Source organism: Apodemus sylvaticus, chromosome 19, assembly GCF_947179515.1.
Source record: "Apodemus sylvaticus chromosome 19, mApoSyl1.1, whole genome shotgun sequence".
In the NCBI taxonomy this organism is placed as follows: domain Eukaryota; kingdom Metazoa; phylum Chordata; class Mammalia; order Rodentia; family Muridae; genus Apodemus; species Apodemus sylvaticus.
In genome coordinates, this window is record NC_067490.1 from 57,682,447 (window position 1) to 57,692,232 (window position 9,786).

At 36.9% G+C, this 9,786-nt stretch overlaps 2 pseudogenes; both read right to left on the reverse strand.

The window, feature by feature from the left end:
- Positions 1-1,485: 1,485 nt before the first annotated feature.
- Positions 1,486-3,069, reverse strand: LOC127669265 (frataxin, mitochondrial-like; annotated as a pseudogene).
- A 61-nt stretch (positions 3,070-3,130) lies between these two features.
- On the reverse strand, positions 3,131-8,945 carry LOC127669266 (zinc finger protein 431-like; annotated as a pseudogene).
- Between the last annotated feature and the right edge of the window lie 841 nt (positions 8,946-9,786).

A 9,786-nucleotide genomic window follows, 5' to 3' on the forward strand; every position in this document is an offset into this window, starting at 1 on the left:
ATATAAAGTCTTTAAAATATTTACAAGACTAGAGACCTGGCTGAGCAGTTAAGATAATTTCATACCCAGGACCAAGTCAGGCTTTTAACAACTTCCTTGAATTCCTCCTACAAGAATACCAAAGTGTTCAACATTCATGGAAACCAGCATTAATGTACACATACATACACACACAGAGACACAATGACATCCCATGATGTTTTTCTTCTGTAAGGATTCATTCCAGTAACTCAGGTGTTAAGGCACCTGAAAGTTTACCTACTGAACTTTTCTTCATCATGTATTGGTTCATGTAAGATAAGAGACAGGAAGCATGTAGGCTTCAAGTCAGAAAAATCAGTCCTCCTCAGTTGGTGGTTTCCATTGGAGAGATTTAAGAAATATTGCCCTGCTGAAGTAAATACGTCACTGGGAATGGGCTTGAGAGTTTTGCATCAACACACCATTTCTAGTTTCCACTCTCTGCTTCATGCTTCAGCTTGCTGATATGAGCTCAGAACTTCCTGTTTTAGCTGACATGTGACATTTTTTACATTGCCATTGTCACCCTGATCCCATATCCCTCTGGAAACATACATCAAATTAAACTGCTTTATAAGTTGCTTTTGATATTCTATTTTACAACAAAAGATAAGGCACTGATATACATCCATAAAGCTTTACACCTAGATGATGTTTTTCATGTAATTGAAGAGAATTGTGAAATATAAAAGGTATATAAAAATATACCTTATTCATTAAATTTACAGGGCTTTTGTCTATACGAGCTTGCAAGTAGAAACAAAATAAGGAGGAACATCATAATGGTTGAATAGATTATAGACACTTGTCACATGCTTATCCCAGCATAATCTTGTATAAGTGAAAATCAGTATGTTGACTAATGATCTTACCAAAGCCTTTATATTTATAGATTCCATTTAGTTCTCTCAGGTCTTCAAAGGCTATTGTGATATACACAGTCTTTAACAGACTGATTACATGCTAAAGGTTTTACTCTTATATAAAGTTACCATGAAGTGCAAACCTTTACCACACTGACTACATTCATGGTGTTTCCCTGGAGTATGGCTTTTTTGTCATAATTTTAATGACTACTGGTACATACAAAGGCTTTCCCACATTGCTGGTCTGTAGGCACACATCTTCAGTATGTGTTCTTTTATGAATTCATAGATATGTACGTTGTGTTTTAAAAGGCTTTATCACATTGACTACATTTGTAGAGTTTCTAAATAGTATGTGTTCTTTTAAGTATTTGTAGACCACTAAGAAATGCTAAGTCTTTAACACACTGGTTACATTCTTAGAATTTCTCTCCAGTGTGCATTTTTGGGAGAAGGTGAGGTAATGTACTTTTTTCACAGGCTGTCACACACAGTGTGACTGTCTTCAGAAGCAGGCATGGGAAACCGGACAATCAGTTACAGAAGGAGGCTAGGTCTTTGCCTGATACTTTTTCACATCTTTAAATTTGGCATGCATTCAAGTGCCTTTTCCAGAATAGGCCAATGAAGACAAGTCCAATTTGGTGCTTAATGCTTCAGTCAGCAACCTGGCCAGCAGCTCATGCAGACACACTGCTATGGGACTACACCCAGTTTTTCCCAGTCCAGTCATAGTGTTTGGGGCTACTGGAGGGAGAAGATAGCTGGATTTGCTTCTTTGGGTCCTGCTTGTTGATTATGTAGTTTCCTAGGTCCCCGCTCAGCTTAATGGTGAGCATGCCACCCTCAAAGGAGACATCATAGTCCTCCAGGGGATAGGGTTTGTTTGCAAGGGATTCAAAGAACTACCAGGGCATTCAGCAGCTCTTCTATGAGTCTTTGATGAGCTATCTCTTTTAGAGTGCTTCTGTTGTCCAACATCTTGAGTTCCTCAAATGCACCATGCAGACTGTCTGCTTTTTGTTGTTCAGAGTCTGACTCAGGTAGTGGAGGTTCAAATGGACTTTGTGGATGGGGGCAGGCTGCGTTGGCTGTGACCACAGCCTCAATCAGCTCCCTCCTGCTTGAGCCAGGTGGATCCACTACACAAACATGGCAAAAAGCCTGCAGCACACACATGCTGCTCCTGTTAGGTGGCAGCTCTGTGTGTATTCTTTTATAGATTAGGAGATGACTATGTTGTGGAAAGACTTTACCACATTGGTTACATTCATACTGTTTCTCACAAGTGTGTGTTCTTTTATGTATTTGTAGGTAACTATAGTGACGGAGGATTATGATATTGATTACATTTATAGGGTTCTTCTCTAATATGTATCCTTTTATGTTATTGAAGATGACTATAATATACAAACATTAGGAAGAAGCAAAAGAAACTTGTCTTAGGTATTGCCTCTTTTTTATCAGTCTCCATGCCATCATAGGGTAAGGCTAAGTTTATCTCTCCAGGGTCTAGAGGAGATGGAGACTTCCAAATACCAGACCAGCTTCTATTTTTTATCTTTTGTTCCCCTAAACATGACTCTTCCTAATCACAGCTTATGCTATTTGTCTTTTATTTCTCAAAATATAATGACTGTTCCTAAATACAAAAGAACAAATAGATATTATTGGTTAGGCTGCAAAACCTATATTCTGCATCAGTGGACATAGATTAGCTACATAAGGACATCCCTTATTCCTAAATCCTGAGAGATGAAAAAATATATACATAATAGTACAGATGTTTTTGATTTTCAGGCTAAAAAGTTGTTTTTTGTTGTTTTTTTTTTTTTTTTTTTTTTTTAATATTCTGGTTCAGCGACAGGAGTGTTTGTGGCACAGTTCAGCTGCTGAATTTGATCATGTGCCCTGATTAGTCAGTAGTAGCTTCATTGAAATAAGTTCTTGACATTTATATTGACCTGGTCATTGAATAGTGTTGAATCTCAGTGGCCCATAACACAAAGGCCTTAGCACATTGCTCATATTCATAGAATTTCTCTCCAGTTTGAATTCTTTCATGATGACAAGTATGTAATTGTACAAAAGTTCATCATATCAAATACATTCATACAGCTTCTTGTAGTATGAATTCATTCATGTTTACAAAGATGATAATGACATGCAAAGATTTTACCATATTCGTTACACTCATAGGGTTTCTCTCTGGTATGTATGTATTGTTTTACATTCTAGCTGTCTCAGTCGTAGAAAAGCTTTATCACATTGATAACATTCATTGGATTTCTCTCCAGTATGTGTTCTTTTATATAGGAGAAGGTAATTCTGATGTACAAAGACTTTATTGCACTGATTACATTCATATAGTTTGTCTCCTGTTTGTGTGTTCTTTTATGTATTTGGAGACCACTGAAATATAGAAATGCTTTACCACATTGGTTGTATTCACAGGGTTTCTTTCCACTATGTGTTCTTTTATAGATTTGGAGACTATTATGATGTGCAAAGGCTTTACTACATTAATCACATTCAGAGGGTCTCCTTCCAGGGTGTGTTCTTTTATATACTCGGAGACCACTGTAATATGGAAAGGCTTTACCACATTTGGTACATTCATAGGGTTTCTTTCCAGTATGTCTTCTTTTATGTTCTAAGAGATGACTCGGACTTACAAAGTCTTTTTAGCATTGATTATATCCATGGGGTTTCTCTCTAGTGTGTGCTCTTTTATGAATTTGGAGATTACTTTTACTTGCAAAGGCTTTACCACACTGGTTACAATTATAGGGTTTCTCTCCAGTATGAATTCTTTTATGCCTTTGAAAATGACTGCTACATGCAAAGGCTTTACCGCATTGCTTACATTCATAGGGCTTCTCTCCAGTGTGTGTTCTTTTATGTATTTGGAGACCACTGTAATATGTAAAAGCTTTACCACATTGGTTACATTCATAGGGTTTCTCTCCAGTGTGTGTTCTTTTATGAGTTCGGAGAACACTGTGATATGCAAAGGCTTTACCACATTGGTTACATTCATAGGGTTTCTCTCCAGTGTGTGCTCTTTGATGTATTTGGAGACTCTTGGAACATGCAAAGGCTTTGCCACATTGGTTACATTCATAGGGTTTCTCTCCAGTATGTGTTCTTTTATGTTCTAGGAGACAACTCTGACTTACAAAGTCTTTACCACATTGATTACACCCATATGGTTTTTCTCCACTGTGAGTTCTTTTATGTATTTGGAGACTATCATAATGTGTAAAGGTTTTACCACATTGGCTACATTCATAAGGTTTCTCACCAGTATGTATTCTTTCATGCCTTTGAAGAGAACTATGACATGTAAAGGCTTTACCACACTGTTTACATTCATAGGGTTTCTCTCCACTGTGTATCCTTTTATGTATTCGGAGAGCACTGGGATATGGAAAGCCTTTATTACAATGATTACATTCATAGAGTTTCTCTCCAGTATGGCTTCTTTTATGTATTTGGAGACTATGATGACATGAAAAGGCTTTACCACATTGGTTACATGCATAGGGTTTCTTTCCACTATGACTTCTTTCATGCCTGCAAAGACAATTGGCACATGAAAACGGTTTGCCACATTAATTACACTAATGGGTCTTTCAATCTATACAAATTAATTTTACAATTTAGTCTAATGGTAAGGACGAATCACTTTGTTTACATTCATGGCATTCCCCTATGTTATGGGTTGTTTTGAATTTATTATATTGCTCACATTTATAGCATCCTTTATCTAGATGAAATTTTTCACCTATTGAAGAAAATTACAAAAGCTCAGAACTTTACCACACTGAGAACATTCATAAATTTCCCTTTAGTGTAGAATACAATATATTTGTATACTGCATTTACAATGTGAACCAGGACAAATAGAAGAATTTCCACATTCCTGGTATTGTAGGGATTTTCTGCAGTGTGAGTTTGTGGACGAACCCTATGAAATTGGAAAACCAAATAAGTGTAACTAGCATCACATTAAAAAACTCTACTCAATGTGGGGACTACTACATATCCTCTAATTATACTAAGAGAGAGAGGAGTACATTGCTTCTTTCAATATCCCTATGCTCACAACGCTTATACTAATTGTTACTTAGAATATACCTATTCTATTAGAAGAAGAAAAAGAAAGGGTTCCACATTGCATTTTACAAAGGTTGACACTGTCTTCATCATAGACCTGAGGCAAGGGATTGAGATTTCTCCAAAACAACATTCTTGTCTTTCATAAACTATCTCCTTCTCACTTAAAGTTAGCAATGTCACTACAAGTATATAAGTAGCACCAGCTTTACTACAGGCTATTTACCTATTAGAAGGCTTTCCACATATACTTATCACCTATTCAATGCATATACATTTTGCAATATCAAACTGGTATGGGATTAAACTGATAACCATTTCTATAGCATAATCGAATGGGGCTATGACACAAATGCTAGTATTGATTAAGGCATTGATTATATCCTCCTTACAACAATGCACTGGAAATACAAATCAGATACCTCAAATTGAGGTACTTGGTTTTGTGAGAATTTAATAATCATTGATATACTTAAAGCTGTGCTTTTTTATATTGTTGCTGTTCTTTAAAACTTCAAAGGAACATTAAAATTGCTTCAGAGGCATATTCAAACCAACTTGCACATGAAGATTACCTTCCATGTCTTCTAGAACTTTGAAAATAGTCTTTGATATTGTCATCTTTCCAACTGTAGCCTAAAATATAGTAACAGAAAATTTATAACAGATTATTGGAAATTGGGGAAAATTTAAGTTAGTATCTCCAGTGAACCTTAGACCCATACCTGATTAATTTACCTCATTATTCGCCATTCTCAATTGAAATCACAGAACAGCAATGATATCAAAGAAACAATTGTCCTTTTATTTTAAAAGGTGAAAGGAAATTCACTGTCTTACCTATAGCAGTGAGATTCCTGTAGGTCTCCAGCATTACATCTCTGTAGAGACTCTTCTGTGAAGGATCCAGTAAAGTCCACTCTTCCGGAGTGAAGTTTACACACACATCATCATAGGTCACTGCATTCTAAAATATCCCATACAGGTGTATAATACAAATCACGATGCCAATATCACTTTAAATGTATGCCTCACTGTCAATATATTTATATAATTCTGGTCCTGCCCCACTGATTTTTTGACACAGAAGTATTAATGTAATTGCAAAAATTATTTCAGAAGGAAACTGAATAATAATGTTCACCCCTGTCATTTCTGTGTCATTGGAATAGTATATAGGCTTGCAAGAGAAATGCCAACTAACAGAGAGACAAAGAGAGACAGACAAATACACACACACACACACACACACACACACAGAAAGACAGAGGAGAGAGAGAGAGAGAGAGAGAGAGAGAGAGAGAGAGAGAGAGAGAGAGAGAGAGAGAGAGAGAGAAGTAAACTGTACTGAACACACATCAGAGAAAATGTATGAACAATTACTAACTAGGAAAAAATAATGGGCAAGGTGGGTGTATTAGCTCATGCTTTTGATCTCAGAATTCTGGAGGCAGATGTAGGAGTTATCTCATTGAGTTGGATATCATCCTGACTGATGCAATGAGTTTCAGGACAGTCAGAGGAATATAATAAGACCCTAATTTCCCTGCCAAAATCAATCAAATGAATTAAAAAGATAGAAAAAGTCATTGAAACTTCAACTTCAGAAATAACAAAACCAAAAAAGGTAAAAACATCAGGATAACAAAATAGCTTAGCACTGAATAGCAACTGCTTCTACTGTTTCTTATGTGATTTAGGGATAGAGTCTATCATGTCATGAAGAGATGACAGCATGAGAAAAAAGCTGACTAGTCAGTTTCAATCAGAACACAGTAGACACACACACACACACACACACACACACACAACCAGAAAATGGGTTGAGTATACAGATACCCAAATCCCATTCCCAATAAGAAATGTAAAAAGGCTCCTAGAAAAGTTTCTGTGAGGTCCTTAAAGAAAGACACAAAAGTTCAAAGACATCATCTACGCAGAAGCTTCTTCATTCAACCAACTACATTTTGCCTCTGGCTACTATAGGCTCATGGTCATCGCAGATGAAAATTCATTTAGTTTAACTTCAATGATCCTAATAGTCTGCAACAGCTTGTACATGGTCCAATTGTCCAAAGTCTCTTCTGACACAGTAATCTCTCCACTGCCATTGTAAAATCTGAAAAGAAGTGATATCTTCCAAGCATACAATTGCAAATTGTAAAGAATACCCTTTCCCATTTCAATAGAGAGGAATACGTACACAGTGAGAGAAGACTGGACCAAGGAGCCCAAACACCAAATCCTGTGGTTCTGTCTCAGTCAATGGGGCTTCAGTTTCAAAGGGTTTAGATGGCCCTATGCCTGCAACCGCACATACTTCTATTAGTTTAGGTAAATCCATTTCCTATATCCATCTCTCCATGGCAGATCTCTCATAGCTTAGTATTTCAACATATTGTGTTCTCAAAATGCAACTCAGGCTTCATACTCAAACCTTCATGCAAGGAACTCACAGTTGTTTTTTTTTCTTAAACTGGGGTTCTGACTCTGCCAAACATAGATAGCTAGAACAATGCTGAACAAAAACCATAGAGGAAAAAAAATATATGACTTTGAATTTTGCATCTTTCTTGTTTCCAGAACCAGTACAACATGGATGACCTTGCAAAGTTCAGCTTCCAAATTGGGTTGGAATATAGCACACACTAGGACCACAGTTGCAATACATTTTATATGAAGTTTCTATCTGGGACTCGAATTCCCTTTGCTTACTCATTCTACTAATTTAAAGGTTAACAGGAGGGAGTGTTACTCTTAGGACACGTTTTAGGCCATTTCCAAGTGTCATCTGAAACTACCTAGTGCTGTTTATCTGAAAAATCAGAGTTTGTATTTGATTCTGCTCTTGTTGCTTCTTTTCACTGTAATCCTGAATGAGTCACTAATAATAACAATTAAACAGATTTATTATTGCATCTACGAAATTAGTCCACTATTTTTTAATTTTATCTTACTTAATTTCTCAGGATATGGGTGTAATAAGAAACATTTTGTCACAAAATATCTAGAAATTTTTTATGAAGTCTATTTTCACTGACATCCTACAACCTTAGCTTCCGATGTCTGCATCACTTTCAAGTTACAGGTCCTAAAAGAACAGCTCAAGTCGGACGATGGTGGCGCAGGCCTGTAATCCCAGCACTCTGGGAGGCAATGGCAGGCGGATTTTTGTGTTCCAGGCCAGCCTGGTCTACAGAGTGAGTTCCAGGACAGCCAGGGCTGTACAGAGAAACCTTGTCTTGAAAAAACAACAAAAACAACAACAACAAAAAAAAAAAACAAAAACAAAAACAAAACAAAACAAAAAAAACCCAAAACAAAACAAAACAAAAAAAGAACAGCTCAGTGTTCTCTATGCTCTTTGCCATCTCAATTCTTGATATTTTTGACATTCTTCCAAAAGAGAAAGAATACTTCCAGGTTCTGTCTGGCAGCAAAAATCCCTGTTTTAGTAACTTTTTTGTTCTAACTTACTTCTCTCCTGTTGTGATTAAATCTTCTAAATAAAAGCATCTCAGGTTTTGAAGGGGCTTTTAAAAAGGAATACATGACATGATATAGTAAATTTTCAGAAGATGAAATTAGGTAGAGGTCTATCATTTTTCATAAGAACAGCAATATAATATAATTAATAAAATCACACAACATACATGGTGTCACTGTTTATAAAAGATACAAAGACAGACTTATAAATATTACACAGTTGCTAAAACAAGAATTATAGGATTGGTATTGGGTATGGAACTAGGTAGGATGCTTCCAGACCTTCCCCATTCTGTTACTTAAGACCCAATACTCGAGGTTTACTCTAATGAGCAGCTCCCTCTCCCCATGTCCGTAACTTCTGTCCATTCCCATCTGCATTTCTCTTCCAGATTTATCTGTAACTGAGTCCTCAACAAAAGGCAGAGAACCCCTTCTCAACCAACAGGCCATGCCTGCCAGGAGACTAAGTAGACTGTCAAAAGACCTACTACACTATCTGATATCCTAGACCCTACTCTCACAGTTGCTCTTAACCCTAGAATAGAATACTGGAGGAAGGTTCCTCTTCCTTTCCATGCCTCTTACAGATACCACAAATGATCTCCATCTGCCCTTCTTTTACTTCCTCATCTCTGTCTAAGCCAAGTGCTATGGGCAGATACGCCTGCTATGTACATGTCCCACTTGCCAGAAAACTAAGGTGTCTGTTCAAAGACCTACCCCACTATCTGTTACCCCAGATGCAATTTTAACAGTAGATCCTAGCACTGGACTAGAACACCAGAGGAAGCTTCAAGTCTCCCTTGTCTATATCTTTTTTTTGCACTGCTATGATCATATTTTCATGGTCTCCCCTTACTCCAGGTTACAACAGCACAAACATTCTTCCTTGAACACACCTGGAAAGCAGATGGGTATAAAAGGCAACACTAGCCAACAGACACTCTGAAAATCCAGAGACTAAAAAGAAACCCAGGAAGAAAACTCCCAGGAATACAAGACAAACCTCAGAAATTAGCACCTAGACCTTTATACTCACCTCAAATGCAAATGCCTACACACGAGCATAGGGACATAATCAATAACGGCCAGGGAAATATGTCATCAACTGAGCCAAGCTATTCTATGACAGCAGGCCCTGAATACTCTAACATAGCTAAAAACAAAGAAAAAGACCTTAAAACTAACTATTTAAAGATGATGGAGGTCCCTAAAGAGGAAATGCTAAGTCCTGTAATGATATCAAGGAAATGAAGTCAAACAATGAAGAGAAAAACCAAAGAAAACAGGA